An 18,840-nucleotide genomic window follows, 5' to 3' on the forward strand; every position below is an offset into this window, starting at 1 on the left:
ATCACTTGCAAGGCTTACCACAGCTGAAGGCTGGTCTGTGACTCTGGTTTGGTCAGGTATATCTCAAACGTTTAACAGATTTCCAACACAAAGTACCCCAGACATTCTGGGGGGGGGGGGGGTGTCAATGACCAGAAACTGGAATACCGTGGTTATAAGGGCGGAATATGCGCTGTGCTGAGCAACTTGCCCCCTGACACACCAAACCTTGTCACCATCTATAATGCACAAACCATCAGCGATGTGATGGAACACTCTCCGCTGGCCTGGATGCATGCAAGCCTCAACCCTATCCAGGACAGTGCAGCTCAGTTGATTGTCACCACGTCAATGACTTCTCCTGTGCACAGCGGCTGCAGTCCAGACCATCGACAGAACACAGAGCAGTGACCCATCTGGGCGGCTCTGTCCAGTATCTCCACCGCCACGAAGGACAAGAGAACCAAGGACACCACCGTCTGCAGGTTCCCCTCCCAGATGTACACGGCTCAGGCTTTGAAAATGGTGTTGCATTTCCTTTCACAGTTACAGCGGCCACATCCAAGGACTCCCTCCCTGCCACTCTGTGGGAGTTCCTTCACCAAAAGGATTTGCAGTGGTTGTTGACTGTGGCTCACCACCAACTTCTCAAGGGCAATTAGGGATAAGCAATAAATACTCGATTTACCAGGGACGCCCACATACCAGAAATGAATACATAAAGTCTTTGCTCAGCGGGAAGGGAATCTTTGGAATTTTTTACTGCAGAGGATGGGGGTGGCTGGGTTTTGTCCACCAGTTTGTTAACAATTTAGATTAATAGATTTTTTCTCAGCGTTAAGAAATCAAGGGATGGGGGGCTTAGATTAGAAACCGATATCATTGAAGGATCACTACTGTTCCTCTTGAGTAGTGGAACAGATCAGAGAGGCATGACTGAAACTACTATTTATGTTTTGAAGGAAGCATTCTTTTAACTGTGTACAATATAAACCTCTGGGATTAAATGAAAAGTCTTCAAGCGCATTGTGACTGAGCTCAAGCAAGTGGCCCGACACAGCATTCAAAGAGTTAACAGAATGGCTACCAATTGAAGATGTGAGGTGAGTTCAATTTACTTGTCAGCTGTCCGCAGAACTGAGCCGCCGCCGCGCTGCAAAAGTTAACTCCTGGATTTGTTTTTTTTAAAGACGTATTATATATTGTTTGCAGAGGAGCGCGTTATCTGCCGACGATTCGGGACTTCCGCTGAATATGCACATTATGCTTTGCAGAAGGTTTGCTCGCTTTCCTTACGGTCTCGACGGGATGGCGAACTGCGGACTCAGGGTAACAGTGCAGTCGGCCATTTGATGTGAGCGTATCTCTCTCTCTTTCCATGGGCCCCGTGGGAAGATCACATGGTCTCGCTCGCTCTCTCTCTCTGTAATCTACACCCAGAGAAGAGCACTGGAAAAACCCTGCAGCGCCTTTACATTTTGCAGATTAACCAACGTGGTTATTTGATGCATCCTCTTCATAAACGCAAATTAATATGGTTCTTTATTAGAATTTTAAAAAAAGTAAATGCCCCCAAAATCTAACACTCCCTAATTGAGGAGTGGTTTATCCCTGCGCACCCCCTCCCTGTATATTTCCGATTGTTTTTTTTCTTTGTGGGGTGGATGGGGCTGTTTTAATGGAAGAAAATGACGCGCGCGGTTTCACGCGCTCTTTCTTGTCAATTTCTCGTCTCCCCGCCCCCTTTTTCTCTCTTCTTGTCAATTTCAAGGTGCCGTAATTTGGCGAAAGAATGGGACATGTGTGTGCCTTAATCCGTATGTAAATTACAGCCAATGAAGGAGTGTGTAGGACTGGAGCTGGGATTAGCAGGGGCGAATGAGTTTCTGGTTTACTGGGATTAGAGAACAAAGGCTAGTCTGAGCAGAGCCAGCAAAAAAAATCTGCCAAACCGTGCCTACTCTGCAATCAGGACAAAAAGATACACCTTCAGGAAAAGACCTCGGATTGTAATTCTCAAAAAATCCAGAAAATCAAAAAAAAATCCGGATTGCTCTTAAGGAAAAAAAAACTAGGACGTTGGGAAGTTTTTTAAAATTTTTTTTAAACCCAAGGAACTCCTGTATGTTTGTATGTGTGTGTGTTTTTGGGAAAGAAGAGATCAGCGCTGTGGTGGGTCGTCTAAATTTAAAGGTGTAAGTAACAATAACAGAAACAAACCAGAACAAGTTGTCACAATGTTTCATATTTTAAAGATACATATTGTATCCTGCGGTGACACGTGACTTGCTTGGGGTGCAACATGCAGTCAGTCAGGATTTCAACCGAGTTCTAATGGGGGGGGGATTTTATGGAAATCGCTGGTTTATTTAATCTGACATTTTATGCGCGGCACCCCTTCCCCCACTGGCGACTCTTGGCACTTCCAACTCCGATCTGTGTTGTGCAGCAGTCTGCTATGTGTCTCAGAGAGCGGGGGGGCGGGGGGGGAATGAGAGCACGCAGGCCAGGACACAGTACTGTACCCGGTCATTCACCAGAGTCCGTCAGTTTTCAAATTTAATCGCAGTCGGTTTCCGCAGTTGGTGAGCAATCCCGAGTGATAAACAAGACCATTGCTCCCACCCGCACCGCCTCCAAGAACTACGCGGTGTTTATTCCCGATTCTTAACATCTCTGCAGGAGCGCCCGATTACACGAATTTATTGATTCTTTAATTGCCTGAAATGTGCTTTTGCTTTCCTTTTTATACGTCACGCTTTTGATTTTACTGACCATGATTGAATTTGTTCTCTCTCCCTTTGACTGGCCTTAATCTCGTGTTATATTTCAGCGTTGCCGTCCTTTCAAAAGCAACCAATTTAAGGGGTTCCTTAAGGTCACAAGCTCTTCCGTGTCTTGTATTTGCTGACTTGGATGTTATCTGTAAAACAGTGTCTAAGAAAGCAGCAGTTTCTGCGGTTTTCACTGGGATGACTGATGCTATCAGCATTTAGGAAGGGAGGTGGGAGTTATCCAGGTTTTGGGAGATTGTTGGGGGACTTTCTAGGTAGTGAGGCAATTTCCACATCGAAAAATTGTTTTAGGAAAATGTCACTATTGGCAGTGATCCTCGGGATGATACTGGTGTCAATTTTTCTCCAAAGAGAATAGTGGGGTCACTGGCCTGTTCGACCTCTCCTCTGGGCGGTCTGTTAGAAGTTTCCTGAGCCAGTGCAGAGAGCTATTCCATGGTCACCTCTGACATGAAAATTTGGCATGGAGCGAAACTTGCTCTGCACAGGTGGCCATCGATAGCAATACCGGCAAAATTTACCCATTTATAATTGCTCCTGAGAAGGTGATGGTGAGGTACCTTACTGAGCTGCTGCAGTCCCCGTGGTGAAGGCTTGCCACAGTGTTGTTTCCTCTGTCTCCTGTCACATCCCCCCCCCCCCAAACTACTTCACAGCGAGCAAGCACCCGTGAACTCCAGTAACTTCTGTGGGAAGTGCGAAAGTGGATTTGTGGAGGGAGTCCCCACCAGACAGTAACGTGATCAGACAGTCTGTATTTAATTGTGTTAGTTGAGTGATAAATATTTAGCAGGAAGCTCTGGAAGCCTCCCTACCTTGGATAATGCTGTCTCCTCGTCCAAAGGATGTTACCTTGGACAGAGCAAAGACCCTTTTGAAACTGTGAGGAATGAGCCAATGTTTTCATGTTCAGACCCTCGGAGCCATGGCCTTCCGAGGGATACGGGAAGAAAGACGGGAGGTGCTGCCACAGAGATGCAGTTGCTACCTGATATGTAAGATGATGCAGTGTTATTGTTACATCTTGTCAAAGCTTCCAACACAGTTGGCTGCACTTGTGCTTAGGAGTGGGTTGTAAGTTCACTTTCTCTCTCCTTGGGCAGATGGTACCAATGCAAGGTGATGGGAGTTAAGAATTTGAGCAGAGCTATAGTTTTCTCTCTCACATAGGTGTAAAAGAATTGCCTGGGACTAAAAAACACTTCTCTTGCTTTTGGCTAAACTGATACATCATTCGAGACCAGCAACATTAAACGTTTTTGTATATTTATTCACAGGATGTGGCCATCAATAGCAATACCAGCAAAAATTGCCCATTTATAATTGCTCCTGAGAAGGTGATGGTGAGGCATCCTACTGAGCTGCTGCAGTCTGTGTGGTGAAGGCTCTCCACAGTGTTGTTGGGTAAGGAGTTTTGGCTGTCTGCCCATGATCATGTTGTACACGGTAAACCTGCATTATTTCCTACCTCATAAAAGTAGCTGTAATTCAAGCTTGCCCTTATTGGCCGTAAAGTGCTTTCGGTCATCGAGGTTGTGAACGTACGCTTGTCGTCTTTTTATTTATTTGTAACGACTAGGAGAACCTCAAGGATCTTCTTGGTATCATGACCTTGCATTCTGTGGTGCTCTGCAGGATATGATTTAGATGTTATCTTTACAATGAATTTTTAAAAAATTATACTGACTATATTACTGTAGCACAAAGATTTCTTTGTTTCTCCCTCCAGTTTCTCATGAAGCCTATTGGAGGTGCTTTGTTTGTCACGTGTATGTGGAAACATGCCGTGAAATGCATCGTTTTGCATTAAATCAAAACTCAGCAAGGATTGTGCTAGGTAACCCACAAGTCTTGCCGTGCTTCCAGCACCAATGTAGCGTGCCCACCAACCGTGTGAGGAAATGGGAGCACCTGGAGGAAACCTACGCTGTCCTGGGGAGAACGTACAAAGTCCTTCCAGACTGCGGCAGGAACTGAACCTGGGTCGTTCAGCTGTAAAGCGTTGCGCTAACTGTGGCTACGGGCTGCGCCGCAACAAAATTATGGTTGCTAAACCAGCAACTTCTATTTCTACATCACTGTCAACAAGCTAAGTAGCCTGAGATGCTTCTCATGGCGGGGGGGGGGGGGAATGTTGCAAACTTGCAGATTGTCAAAGAAACCTATTTTAAGACTGAATGAGAGGGAAAGGAGAGGCTTAGAGAAGGAGCTCCACAGCATAAGACCTGGACAATTGAAGGCAGATGCACTTGCAGATGCTGCGGTTCAGAGAGCCATAGATATCTTAAAGGGTTAGAAGGCTAAATGAGGTATCTAAATTTGAGGGTGAAACTATAGAGGACAGTTAAGTAAGGATGGTGAATGAACATAAGTTGGTTGAGTAAAGGTAGCAGAGTTGAGACAGCTGCTTCCCTTCAACCATTCGATTCATGAACCAACCTGTACAACCCTAATTACGACCTCATTCTCCCAGCATCGTGACCACTTTACACCACAATGGAACGCGCATAAAAGTTGCTGGTGAACGCAGCAGGCCAGGCAGCATCTCTAGGAAGAGGTACAGTCGACGAAGGGTCTCGGCCCAAAACGTCGACTGTACCTCTTCCAATAGGTGCTGCCTGGCCTGCTGCGTTCACCAGCAACTTTTATGTGTGTTGTTTGAAATTCCAGCATCTGCAGATTTCCTTGTGTTTGCGTTTTTAAATGAGTTAGTGCTGACGAAGGGTCTCAGCCCGAAACGTCGACTGTACCTCTTCCAATAGATGCTGCCTGGCCTGCTGTGTTCACTGGCAACTTTTATGTGTGTTGCTTGAAATTCCAGCATCTGCAGATTTCCTCGTGTTTACACCACAATGGACTTAGTTTCTTTTTGTTCTTAATGTGCTTATTTTCATATAATTTTGCATAGTTTCTGTTTTTCTTGTGAATGTTGTACATCAGATGATATGTGCTGCCACAAAGAAATTTTTCATTGCACCTGTATAGACATGCACTTGTGCACCTGACAATAATTTGACTTTGAGCTCAAGTTAATGGAGGTAGAACACGGGTGGCCAGTCAGGAGCATATTGGAATCATCTAGATTTAGATGTAGCAAAAATATGGGTAAGGGTTTCATCTGCACATGAGCTGTGCCAGAAGTGGACTTAGAGAAAGGCAGCCCCAGTATTGGTGGATATGTAGGCAGATGCTCATAATTGGGTCATCAAGGCAACAGGTAACTCCACTCTCATATAGTTGACAGGATGAGAAATGATGTGGTGAATGTGGAAAATAGTGAGAGGAGCTGATGACAAGTGACTGGTTTGCCTAATACAGTGGGGGCAGCGGGAATTTCTAAGGAAGTGATAAAGAGAAAGGAGGTGGTGAGGGGTTCACAGCTTGGGAAGGGGAGCTGAGGGATTACAGACTTATAATGAGTAATTAATTTCTTAAATTAAGCATTTGATCCCCTGCCTCATAGTTGATCACAATGATCACATAATCATCTCATCTCTTGCTGAGCCACCATTCTCTTAGACTTTGGTCAAAGCATGTTACAGTTGTTGAAAAGCAATGTGACACTTGTGTAATTGGCATATCATGGGAAATCTGGACTGAAGAAATTATGTTATTTCTCAGCCTGGCTCGCACATTATTGCCGCTCACTACTGTAGCACAGTGTTAGTACGATTCCCATACTCTGATCACACAGTGACGCAATTCCTGTTAATTAGGATAGGGGCATTTAATGGGGTAAAGTTCAGAATCTTGATTGCGTTTCTGCAGTGCACAGCCCAACCGAGATATCACTGCCCCACTTTATGTACCTTCAGGCAGAGAGGCGGGTTTTGCCTGAGCTATGATCACAGTGCTTGAGGTTGGACTTAAACAACAGACGACTGACCACGATAGTTAATCCATAACGAAAATGGCAGAAATGAAGAAGTGTAGATAATGTAGTGTGGAGTATCTGAAATATGGATTTATACCAGCTCCAAGCAACCAACAGCAGCCAACGAGTCTGTTGTGTGAAAAAGTTTTTATTCAATGAGGCAATGAAACTGTTCAGGCTTCTTGAAGAGAATACACTCTGATAAAGCAAACAAGACTTGGCTTGTGTTCAGTCACTTCGTGAAAACTTTCAGAAATGGAAAAGACTTCAAAACAGGTTTGCCATCACTTCTCAACAGAACAGTGATGGTTTGTGTGCTTCATACAACATTTCAAGTTTATTGCCGTCTGATTATGTATGACTGAACGAAACAACATTCCTCCAGACCATGGTGCACCCACACAGCTCATGAAGCTGAAATATTATACTATAAATAAGTTAATAAAATATAATTCAATATGCCTGTAGTAAAGTGCAGCACAGATAAACAGTAAACAGTACAGTAAACAGCTCACTGTCCTAGTGACGAGGCCTCGATGGTGGCAGGGTATTCATTAGTCTCAGAGCCTGAGGGAAGAAGCTGTAACCCAGTCTGGCAGTCCGAGTCCTGATGCTCCTGTACCTCCTTCCTGATGGTAGTGGTTCAAAGAGATTGTGCGATGGGTAGGGATCCTCAACAATGCTTTGTGTCCTTCATAGAAAACGCTTCTGGTAAGTGTCACAAACAGAGGTGAGGAAGACATCGATGATCTGCTCAACAGTTTTTACTATCCTCTGTAGTGTCTTGTAGTCTGCTGCCTTGCGGCTTCTGTACCACACGGTGATGCAGCCAGACAGGATACTCTCGATGGTGCTCCTCTAGAAAGTTGTTAAAGTGGGGACGGGAGCCTTGCGCGCCTCAGTCCCTTCAGAAAGTATAGACACTGCTGTGCCTTCTTGATTAGTGAGAAGGTGTTGCGGGACCAGGTTAGACTGTCTGTTATGTGCATACCAAAGAATTTTGTTGCTCTTCACGCTCTCCGTGTGCAATGGGGAGTGGTCAGTCTGTCCACAATCATCTCTCTTTGTCTTGTCCATGTTGAAACTCGAGTTGTTTTCACACCAACCGACAAGCCTGTCTACCTCCTCCCTGTATGCCAACGTCATTGTTACTGATGAGGCCAACCACTGTACCATCGTCAGCGAACTTGGTGATGTGGTTTGAGCTGAATCTGACTGTGCAGTTGTGAGTCAGGAGCGGCTTGAGCACACAACCCCGGGGAGTGGGGGGGCACCAGTGCTCAGCGTGGTTGAGTTTGAGATGTTGCTGCAAACTCAGGCTGGCTGGGGTCTTTCTGTCAAGAAGTCCAAGATCCAGTTACAGAGAGGGGTGTTGAGTCCCAAGGAGGAGAATTTACCCACCAGCCTCTGAGGGATGATCATGTCAAGTGCTGAGCTGAAATAAGTAAACAACATCATGGCGTGTAAGGTATTATTTGCTTGCTGGGACAGGACAGAATGGAGGACTGAGGCTATGGTATCGTCAGTGGACTAGTCTGAGCAGTAGGCAAACTGAAAAGGGCCCAATGTAGCTGTAAGGTGGGATTTTATACAATCCATTACCAGCTGCTCAGAGCACTTCATGATTGTTGAAGTCAGTGCCGCTGGGCGGTAATCGTTTAGGCCAGATACCGTTGCTCTCTCGGACAATGATGGTGGCTGCCTTAAAGCCTTCAGGCACAGGGTGCTGTTTCAGGGAGATATTAAAGATATCCGTGAAGACCGCTGTTAGCTGGACCGCACAGTCCCTCAGAACCTGACCTGGTATGTTGTTTAACTCTGCAGATTTCCATGGGTTTACACTGGCTAGGATCCTCTCCACCTCAGCTGTGGACAGATAGCCTGCCTGTTCCTCAGGGAGAGAGGGGGCTTTCCCTGATGTCACATTTGGTCAAATCATGCATAGAGAGCATTCAGCCCATCTGGAAGGGAGACATCATTGTTGGTGAAGCTCAGGGTGGACCTGTAATTGGTTATGGTGTGTATACCTTTCTACGTAACCCACGTGTCCCTGGTGTCACAAAGATGTCTGTGGATTTTCTGTGCATACTCGGACTTTGCCGTCCTCATGGCGCGGGAGAGCATGGCTGTTGCTGAGCTTGGGTTTGTCCTGCCCCCCGATCTGAAGGCAGCACGCTGATCTCTAACCTGTGCATGAGCTTCTGATCATCCATGGTTCCTGGTTTGCCCTGGCAGTGTAGTGTTCAATCATGATAACGTCCTCAATGCAGCCAGACACTGATCCCACATATTGATGAATGTTGACGTAATGTTGGTAGATAGCCGTCTCCCTGAATGTGCTTTCAAAGCAGACCTGTGACACTGAGCTGGCATCTTCAGGCTAGGCCCTGATCTCCCTGTGAGCTGGTTTGACTTCTTTTACCAGTGGCCTCTGTTCAGGGATTAGCAAATGGCTACATTAGATTAGATTATGAGGACAAGCAGTCCTCTTTTATTGTCATTTAGTAATGCATGCGTTAAGAGATGATGCAATGATACATGGTCTGAGTATCTGTGGTGGGGGTGGGGGGGGGGTTAGCCTTCTAGGCTCCACAAATATTGGCATAAACCAGCTCTAATATATTCTCTCCTCTGGTTGCAAAGTTGACGTGCTGGTAGAAGTTTGGCAGGATTGTTTTTAAGTTGGCATAATTGAAGTCACCAACCGCAGTGAAGACTCCATTGGGGCGAGTGGCTTCGAGGTTGCAGATTGTGCAATAGAGCTCCTGCAACACTTCCCCAGCACTAGCACCGGGGGCGGGGGGGAACGTAAATGCCATTAATCACAATGGCAGCGAACTCCCTCTGTAATAGAAGGGACTGCACTTCACCATTTTAAAAACTCTATCTGCAGTGAGGAGATACATCTGTGGAGATACTATATTGGAGAACATGGTGCAGATAGAGTACGGCAGGAGACATTACTTTTGCCATGCTCACTTGGGATATACTGTAATTTGTACCTGTAGCACACCTTTTGAAACTGGAGCATGTGCTTAAAACAGGGCATGAAATTTAATTGGAGGAAATTGAAGATTTGGTGGGGGCATGTTGTCAAACAAGAGGAAAGTAGGATTGGAGGTGAAGTGGCGGTTTGGGTATTGAGGTAGTACGACTGATTCGAAGAAGACAGAAGTAGTATTTGAGGGGCAATGTATCCATGTTAGTCAAACTGGAAGACTGGTTAATGATTTACTGGGAGCATCTGGCAGTTGGGACCAGTTTAGAGAGGGTACAAGGGAAGGGACTAGAGGAAGATGTGATTTTAGTATTGGACCTGCAGAGAACTCCAGGGAAAGTTTGGTCTAGTTTTAGAGGCAGCTGGTCATAGTTGAAGTTGGCAAAATGGTGAGCCAGTTTGAAAAGACAACAAGCATAGAACTTGCACTAGGCAGTGTAATGGAACAGGGACTTTGGAATACATAGTGTACAGGCCCTTGAAGGAGATGCTGCAACCTGAGTACAGGGACTGGGGCATTGTATTGCAGATTGTGAGACTGCACTCGGAGTATTGTATACAGTTTTAGTCACCCTGTTACAGGAAAAATGTGAATAAACTGAAAAGGGTGCATAAGAATATATGAGGTTGTTGTGAGCCTGGCCGGGCTAGGTCTTTATTCCTTGGAATGTAGGAAAACCTTGTATATTTTTTAAAAATTTGTGAGAGGGATAGATAAAGTGGATGGTCTAGTGTTTTCCCCAAGGTAGGGGAGTCCAAAATGAGGGAGCATAGATTTAGATTGAGATGGGAAAGATTTACAAGGGACCTTGCGGGCAACTTTTTCACATGGAGGTTGGTGAGTACTTGGAGTAAGCTGCCAGAAGTGGTTGAGGCAAATACAGTAGGAAACGTTTAAGAAGCACTTTGATTTGTACGAGGAGGGGCAGGCCTTGGAGGAATATTGGCCAAGTGTAGGAAATTAGGACCAGTTGGGTGGTTGCTCCACGCTGCAGTGTTTCTAAAACCTTGAGCCTCTTGGAGGTAAGGCTGCAGGGGAGTGAGTTTGGATGATGATAATTGCAAGAAGAAAGGGAAGGTGAATCAGGTTTAGTATCACCGGTGTATGTTGTGAAATTTGTTAACATTACAGCAGCAGAAAAATGCAATACTTGATCATAAAGAAAAAAGCTGAATTGCTCTGTGTGTGTGTGTGTGTGTGTGTGTGTATACACATACAAAAATGTAAATATGTATATTAACTAAGTAGTGCAAAAATAGAAATAAAAAAGTAGTGAGGTAGAGTTCATGGGTTCAATGTCCATTCAGAAATCAGATAGCAGAGGGGAAGAAGCTGTTCCTGAATCACTGGGTGTGTACCTTCAGGATTCTGTACCTCCTACCTGATGGTAACAGTGAGTAGAGGGCGATAGGGGTCCTTATTGATGGACACCGCCTTTTTGAGGCATGACTCCTTGAAGATGTCTTGGATACTACGGAGGTTAGCGCCCAAGATAGAGCTGACTAATCTTACAACTCTCTGTAGCTTATTTCGATCTGATGCAGTAGCCCACCATACCAGACGGTGATGCAGCCAGTGAGAATGCTCACCATGGTACATCCGTAGAAATTTGCAAGTGTTTTCGGTGACAAACCAAATCTCCTCAAGCTCCTAAAACTGCATTCCAAGACGTAGTACAGTGCTCCTCATTTCTCTTTCGATAACATTTAAGTGCAATGTATGACCTGTCACAGTACAGCTGGTTCCTTTCTGTGGACTTGGCACAAAACGTCGCTCCCAATGCTTGCACTTGCTGAAATACACATTTCACAATTCTCAACTTTTTTTTGTCTCGTATCACTTTAATTCCCCTTCCCCATGCCCAGCAGTATTTTTTTCTCAGAATGCTGTCTACCAACTCCTCAATGCTCCTTTCACTAGCCAGTGCACCTCCTCCATGAAATTCTCTGTGAGTCTGTAGCAGCCTAGTTATCAAACCACTTCTCCTGGTTTGTTCGATCTGGTTACCCTGCTGGGTTGCTGGGTCACACCGTCCTTCCTTCATGTGACTTTCACCAGGACTATACCAGATCCAGAAGAAGTAAACTGTCTCTGGAGGATTTTGGGAGGAACTTGTTTCATTTTGTTTAGTGCCACATCACAGTGCTGGTGAACACTTGACAAGGCATTGGTGAGTGTGAAAGGATGGGAAGAGGCCTGCCTACCATCTTCAAAGGACCATGCTTAGCTGCTTAAACCTGTTCAAACTCACTTTAATGGATAAGCCCTCCCATTAGTATGCTGAGAGAGAATATACTGAAAATGTACTCCTTTCAGCACAGTAAGTAATTGATGCAGATAATATTTTTCCCTTTCCTGCCCGTTAGAGAAAATCTGGGTAAGGCTGTAGGGATGGGAAGACTCGATCCTCATTTTTTTTTTAAACATGTGACTTGCAGGAATTGGGCTCGCTTGGGAGGGATTCTTGTTGTAATCCCAATGTCGTGAATCATCAGCCTTACAAAACCACCTGATTGTATCTGGTGGTAAAGTGAGGTTGGGGATTGGGAAAGGTGAGATTGTGGAGAAAATATACTAAAATGAATTTGGTCTTTCTTTTTGATTAACTCCTTGGGAATGTTACATTTTCCCAAGGTGGATTAGCAATCATTCTTGTTGCTTCCTCTGCTCTCTTGGTTATACCTTATCTCGGTGAATTCAGTGTAGAGCATGTGAACAATATGCTCTGTTCATTGGAGCTGATGGACTGTGAGTGAGCCCTGACGCTGGGTCTCTTGGCCTCAGGAGGATGCTGATCTTAACTATCCTTTCAGTGGATGTGGAAGATTTTGCTGCCTTGTGTTGGAGAGGTATCCTTCCAGTGTCTTTAAGGTCCCTCTTGTATCAAAAGTATACAGAAATGTTGGGGGTGGGGGAGGTGGTAAACCACGAGTATAGTCCTAGATTTTGATCTTCAAGCACAGCCAAAGCCTGTGCTGGCATTTTGACAGTAATGGTGAATCAAGGTCGACCTTCAATGAGGGTCGGCCCCTGTGATATGTAGGTGGTCCGCAATTTTCTGAGGTGGATCTTTACTGCTGGAAGGCGAAGTGCACAGTAGGGGCAGGTTGGTAGACCGCCTTTGTGGATGTCAGGTGTGAGCCTAATCTTGTCATTTAATTGCTGACTTTACCATTATGTGCATGTGCAAGCATCGTCTGCATACTGCAGTTTGATGGCTGAAGTTGGAGTGATCTTCATTCCAGAGCGTGTGAGATGTAGGTTAAACAATCTCCTCTTAGAACTTGGAACAGAAAACAGTACAGCACAGGAACAGGCCATTTGGCCCACAGTGTTGTTCTGGACCGGCTAAAGAGCAAATCAAAAACACCCTCCTACCTACACAATGTCCACATCCCTCCATCTTCTTTACATCCAAGCATTTCTTAAGAGCCTGTAATGCACTTGCCTCTTACCACCGTACTGGGCAGCACATTCCAGGCTTGGATAACTCTCTGAGTAAAAAAAAAAAATTTACCCCTCACATCCCCCTGAGTCTACTTCCTCTCACCTTCAATGCATGTCCTCTGGTGTTAGACATTTCATCCCTGGGGAAACAGGTACTCCCTGTCTATCTATCTATGCCTCTCGTAATCTTGTAAACCTCTATCAGATCTCCCTCAGCCTCCACCGCTGCAGGAAAAACAACACAAGTTTATCCAGCCTCATGATTGTATGTGCCCTCTAAACCAGGCAGCATCCTGGTAAACCCCTTCTGCAGCCTCCAAAACCTCAACATCCTTCCTATAGTGGGACAGCTGGAACTGTATGCAGTAAATCCCTTGATTAGCTCCACTTCCTTACTTGGTCCCCTTGGCTCCCAGTGGAGCAGAGACCGTTGATGACCTCCCGTCTCCATTGTCCTCTGAAGTCGATGGTATGGTTGGAGTCCACCAACGCTTCTGCAATCCTTTGCATCCACTGTTCAAGGGATTGGTTTATACAGCTTCACCAGAGCCCTGCTGGCTGGCCTTACCCGTTTCCACCTCTCATGACGGGGACCTAGGGCTGGACTTTGAGAGGCATCTCCACTCCCACAGGAAGTTTATTGGAAGTGAAATGCAATGTTGCAGGAAGAACACTTGAGAAATGCTTTGGCATTGATGATGCACCCAGTCAGTTTTGGGACTGGTTGAGGTTAAGCCTTGTATACTATAATATAGCAGGTGTACGGTACTGGACAGCCGCTTTGAATAAGGATGCTCCAAAGGCCTCTGGAATGATGGAATCAAAAGGTTTTCATGAAATGTCCCACATACAGCGCCTGGGAATGTGACCAAGTGGTGATTTGAAATGAAACTTCCGGCCTCTCCTTCACAACTGTCTGAGACAGCAAGTCCTACCGGTAACGCAGTTGGCTCTGCTCCACATATTTTCTCCCTGACCTCCGATAAACTAACCTCACTTGCTCCCACACTGCTAGATAGCATTTAGTTGCCAAGGAGATGCAGGAAAGGTTGTTTAATACCCCGCAAGGACGGACCAGGCTAGTGATGCAGCTGGTCTTTTCCAATCTGGTAGTTCTGTACCTTAGTATATAACGTAGGATATCCTGGTGGAGACACATCTCGACTATATTTACAGCTGGCGGGTCTCCCTTCTGTTCGCAGGCACTTCATTTATTTGTGTTTGTTTATGAATCAACAGCACGCTTGTGCTTTGCTGTTCTGGGACGTGTAATCATGGAATAAACTGTGCAGATAAAAAGATCAGACTCCGAGAGATTAAACACCACAGTTACATTGTTCAAATACCACAAGATTAGTTTCCTAGGAGATGAATCACAGTCACCATGGACACAAGGGTCCTGGAATTAGGATTGCGAATTTTCTACCCTGGTCACATAAATATAGAGGGACCTGAGGCATTGAGATAAAAGGACCCAGTATGAAGCCTACAGCTTGTCTCAGACCCACTGTGCTCCGCAACTACAAGAGCAGCACTCTGCAGGCTGTAGGTGCGGTGTCTTCTCCCTTCCACCCCCCTACCCCACCTTCATAATATCATTCGCACATACTTTTTCAGCACAAAGAGCATGCACCGGAAACAACAGCAGCCTCTTGGTCCTGCCCGTGCTATTGATTTCTTGAGTGAGGAATTTTGAAAGTTTAAAGTAAGTTTTATTAACAAAGTACTTATAGTACATGTAACTATATACAACCCTGAGATTCTCTTTCTTGTAGGCATACTCAATTAATCCTCAGAATGGTAACTATAACAGGATCAGTGAAAGGTCAACCAGGCTGCAGAAGGCAGCAAACTCTGCAAATGCAGACATAAATTGGGTGGCAGAGTAGTGTAGCGGTCAGCACGGCGCTCTACAGTACAGGTGACCCCGGTTCAATTCCCGCTGCTGCCTGTAAGGAGTTTGTACCTCCTCCCCGTGACCGGGTGGGGTTTCCTCCGGGTGCTCCAGTTTCCTCCCTCAGGGAGGTTAACTGGTCATTGTAAGTTATCCCCTGAATAGTCAAGCGTTACATCAAGGATTGTTGGCCAATGGGGCTCAAAGGGCTGTATCTCAGTAAAATAAATAAATAAGATAACGAACCCCTGAAATGAGTTCATTGACTGTGGGAACAAGTGAAGTTGAGTGTAGTTATCCCCTTTTGTTCAAGAGCTTGATGGCTGAGGGGGTAATAACTGTTCTTGAACCTGATGGTGTAAGTCCTGAGGCTCTGATGGCAGTAGCAAGAAAAGAGAAAGGCCTGGGTGGTGGGGGTTTCTGATGATGGATGCTGCTTTCCAACAACAGCATTGATGTAGATGTGCTCAATGGTTGGGAGGGCTTTACCGGTGATGTACTGGCCTGTATCCACTACTTTCCGTGGGATTTTCAGTTCAAAGGCATTGGTGCTTCCACCCCAGGCTGTGATGCAGCCAATATACTCTCCACCACACGTCTACAGAAGGGTTTTTGCTGCAAACAATGAATAGCTCCTCTTTCATCCCAAGCTGGTTCTTTTAAAATGCTTTCTTCTTTTTTAAGGCTTGTTCACTTTATGGGGTGAGGGTCAGGTCTGGTGCCACTGGCAAAGCCAGCTTTTGTTGCTCTTCCCTGAAAGAGTTTGAGAAGATTTAGTGAGCTGTTGCCGTCAGTTGCTGGGCTCCTTCGGGTGAAGGTGCCCTCAGAGTACTGTTGAGGAGAGAGTTCTGGGATAGAGACCCATTGACAATGGAAAATCTGGCAGTAAGACTGGTGTACAGCTTGGAGAGGAATCTACAGGCGTTGATGTTTTTTTTTGCTGCCTTGTCCTTGTCCTCTTCGTTGGTACAGATGTGCTGTCAGAATAGCTGAGATAAGTATCTGAAATGCAAAGTTCAAAGTAAACTTGTTATCAAAGTGCATGTCACCATATACAAACTGAGATTTATTTTCTTACGGCCATACCCAACACATCCAATAACCATAATAGAATCAATGAAAGACCGCACCCAGCGGGGTGGACAATCTGTGTGCAAAAGGCATCAAACTGTGCAAATACACAAGAAAAAAAGAGAAATAATTATAATAAATAAGCAATAAATATTGAGAATGTGAGATGATGTGCCCATAGGTTGTGGGGACAGTTCAGCGATGGGGTGAGCGAAGTTATCCCCTTTGGTTCTGGAACCTAATGGCTGAGGGGTAATAACTGTTCCTGAACCTGGTGATGTGGGTCCTGAGGCTCCTGTACCTCCTTCCTGATGGTTGAGGGTAATAACTGTTCCTGAACCTGCTGGTGTGGGTCCTGAGGCTCCTGTACTACCTTCCTGATGGCAGCAGCAAGAAGAGAGCATGGCCTGGGTGGCAGGGGTCCCTGATCATGGATACTGGTTTCCTGTGTAGATGTGCTCAGTGGTGTGGAGGGCATTACTTGCAATGGACTAACCCATAACTACTACTTTTTGCAGAATTTTCCATTCAAGGATGTTGGTGTTTCTATATCAGGCTGTATTGATAAACTTGTATGCGCCAACCAATCAGTAAGCTCTCCACCACACATCTATAGAAGTTTGCCAAAGTTTTAGATGACATGCAGAATCTTCACAAACTTCTTTTTTAAAAAATGTAGAGGCGGCGTGACACATTCTTTGCAATGGCACTGACATTAACTCCCATGTTGTTTCGTGCTGCAGTTTCATTAGGCCAGCACTTTAATTTTGTGTGACTGAAGCGGTTTTCCATGCCTTTCAGGATTTGTCCTTCAAGGTGGATAATCCGTGCTGGATAATGAAGCTCGAGTGGGGCATATGCTAGGCCACGGAGTTCAGATTGGAGTAGTAGATGTCAATGCCTCACAGTTGTCAACTGCCAGATCAGTTCAAAGACCGTTCCATGTAGCGTACGATATAGTGGAGGGTATCTTCTCATATCATTTGCTCTGCTGGTGTTTGTTTATTTATTTATAGTAAAACAGTCCCTTCCGGCCCTTGGAGCCCTGCAGCCCAGAAATCCCTCAATTTAATCCTAGCCTGATCACGGGACAATTTACGATGACCAATTAACCTACCAGCCGGTACGTCTTTGGACCGTGGGGGAAGACTGGAGTAAGCTCGCACGGTGCACGGGGAGAGGATTCAAACTCCCTACAGGCAGAGGCAGGAGTTGAACCTGGGCTGCTGGTACTGTAAAGTGCTGTGTTAACTATTACACTGCGTTGAGGTCTCCCTATCTGCTTCTCTGACATACCCCCGCTGGTTTTGCTCATCTGTCCGGTTTTATTCTTTCTCTCCTTCACTCTAGCAGGAACAGTGCATCCGGTCATTTCAGGGGGCACTTAATAGTCACTACAACACAGAACACACCCCCTTCGACCCACTGTTATCACCCTCCCATCTTTAATGATGCAACATTCATCCTATTTTTAATTTGCCTAACATTTTCGCCAACTACACTAGAGGCAATTTACAGCAGTTAATTAATCCACCAATCTGCATGTCTTCTTGACTTGAGACGAAACCACAGTCCTTGGTGGAAACTCCACACAGTTAGGACCAGAGGTCAGCATTGAACCCACATCTCTGGAGATGTGAGGCAGTAGCTCTACCATGTGCACCACAGTCCCGCATTGGTAGTTTCAATAGGCTAGACTTTCCTCTTTTGAGGGACATTAGGAAACCAGTTGTGTTTTCACAATAACTTGCTGGTTCTGTGGTCATTATTGTTGATGGCTAGTTATTTTAAAACACTGCATTATCAACTGGATTTAAATTTTGGGAGCTGGTGATGGGTGTTTTGAACTCCGGTATAACACAGCACAGAAATAGGCCCTTCAGCCCATTTCATCATGCATCCTTCCTGCTAGTCCCAATTGCCTGCATTCAGCCCATAGCCTTTCAAGCCTCTCTCCTCTCTGTACCTATCTACGTGTCTCGTAAAAGTTGCATTTGTATTACCTCAACTACTTCCAAAGAAAACTTGCCAGGCATCTGGGAGAGAAAAACTTGCCGACTATAGAGATTTGGGACTGAAGTGATTCTTTACAAAGGGCCATCATGGATTCAATGTGCTGTATAGCCTGTAGCAATTTGGATTCTACACGCTGCCCTTTATAAGAACATTTCTGCTGTGATTAGGGACTCAGACTACGCATTAAATTATCTAAGATATCAAGAGATCATTTTCTGGATGAGTTGGTGTTAATGGTGTACACATTGGAAATGCTCATCTGATCAGGTGACATCTGTGGATAGAGAAGCAGAATGAATTTTTTGGGTTATTATAGTCCAACTGTAATGAAGGGTCATGAATATGAACCATAACTGCTATTCCTCTCTCCGCAGTTGAGGAGAATGTTTCTAATGTTAACAGAATCTTATTTATTATCTCTGACAGTTGTCTGATTTGATAGTTAAGGCCTGCCAGATGATTGCTGTGCCTCATAAATTACTATTCCTTCGTCGTCCCCCACCCCACCCCACCTCACTGCTTTCTAAGCTTTCCAGTATCTACTCCCTGTGTTGATTTTACCATGAAGTTCTGTCGGAGTGGATTACTCCACTAGGATCATTGGGAATAACGCAGCGAGTGAACAGAATAGTTCAGTCACGTTACTATTAAAGGGAATGAACTCAAAACTTTAACAGTCAGAAACATGAAGTCTGCAGGTGCTGGCAATCCAAAGCAACACACACTAAATGCTGGAGGAATTCAGCAGGTCAGGCAGCATCTATG

The 18,840-nt window shown here is 45.3% G+C and overlaps 1 protein-coding gene across 6 annotated transcripts in view; it reads left to right on the forward strand.

Annotated features, from left to right (window-relative positions):
• The first annotated feature begins 758 nt into the window (after positions 1–758).
• Positions 759–18,840, forward strand: part of gtf2ird1 (GTF2I repeat domain containing 1) — a 197,670-nt gene continuing 179,588 nt past the window's right edge. For 4 of the 6 annotated variants that reach the window (XM_072243216.1, XM_072243220.1, XM_072243219.1 and 1 more), the window contains exons 1-2: positions 1,658–2,174; positions 4,052–4,178. The gene's annotated coding sequence lies outside the window, so the exon portion shown is untranslated. Of the gene's footprint in view, positions 1,083–1,164; positions 1,257–1,657; positions 2,175–4,051; positions 4,179–18,840 lie in introns of those variants that run through there. The other 2 variants (XM_072243217.1, XM_072243218.1) reach the window with 2 other exon arrangements.

Source organism: Mobula birostris, chromosome 25 (assembly GCF_030028105.1).
Source record: "Mobula birostris isolate sMobBir1 chromosome 25, sMobBir1.hap1, whole genome shotgun sequence".
In the NCBI taxonomy this organism is placed as follows: Eukaryota; Metazoa; Chordata; class Chondrichthyes; order Myliobatiformes; family Myliobatidae; genus Mobula; species Mobula birostris.